Genomic DNA, 1008 nt, shown 5'->3' on the forward strand with positions numbered 1-1008 from the left:
CCCCCCTCCTCCCGCCGCCGCCGGAGGTCGTCGGCGTTGATTTCTAGGGTTTGGTTGAGATGGGAGTTGTAGGGGTTGTAGATAGAGAGATTTCGGGGGGGAGAGGCGCGTCCTCCACTGATTTGGGTTCGGTGTGTGGTGACGGTATTAATTGTACCCCTCTTTTTTTTTTGGGTGTTTCTAGGGTTTATCTGTAATGAATTTGTTCCCGTGAGACTGAAATTTGTTGGATTTTGGTTGATGATATGTGATAAAAATGGGTAAAATATAGTTGCCGTTGTCTATGATAATTTTGTGTGTTGGTGCGTTAACGATTAGAGGATGAAGGTGCCATAAATTGGTCTGAAGAGCAGAGAAATTATTTTATATTGTGATTTTTTGTTGCTATGATGCATTTATTCATATGGAATTTTCATATGTAATGTTATAAATTAGTGTTTAATTTCTATATTCTGGGAAAATCGTTTTTAGGCTTTGCACGTCTGTACATAAATATCATATAAATATTATACGGTTCTGCCGATCGAATCGAATACTAAGGTGTTCGTATTTGTATTTGTTTAAAATTATCGAATTCGAATGCATATTTTAATATTCATATATGGAGTTTTTCGAATTCGATAATTTGATAAATATTCAGGAATATTCACGAATACTTCTCGAATAATCAAAGTTTTTTTTATTTCCGCTAAAGAATTTGATTTTTAAATGACATTTAAATTCATAAATAAAAATTATTCCTTTATAATATATAATGCATGCATATTTAAATCAAAATTTTCATTAGAAAATAGATTTAAGATTATTTAAGTCTAAAAATTAGTACATAAAACTTAAGTATAAATGGTAAATAGGTTAAAAATATGACATCATATGTGCAATAATACAAATAATAAGTGATCAAATTTTAAACGAATATTTGATAGACAAACGAATCGAATATACATCTGGTTAAATTCTATTCGTTACTGAACTCGAATACTAAAAAATATTTGTTTAGTGGTAAAT

This window comes from Asparagus officinalis, chromosome 5 (assembly GCF_001876935.1).
Source record: "Asparagus officinalis chromosome 5, Aspof.V1, whole genome shotgun sequence".
Lineage (NCBI taxonomy): Eukaryota > Viridiplantae > Streptophyta > Magnoliopsida > Asparagales > Asparagaceae > Asparagus > Asparagus officinalis.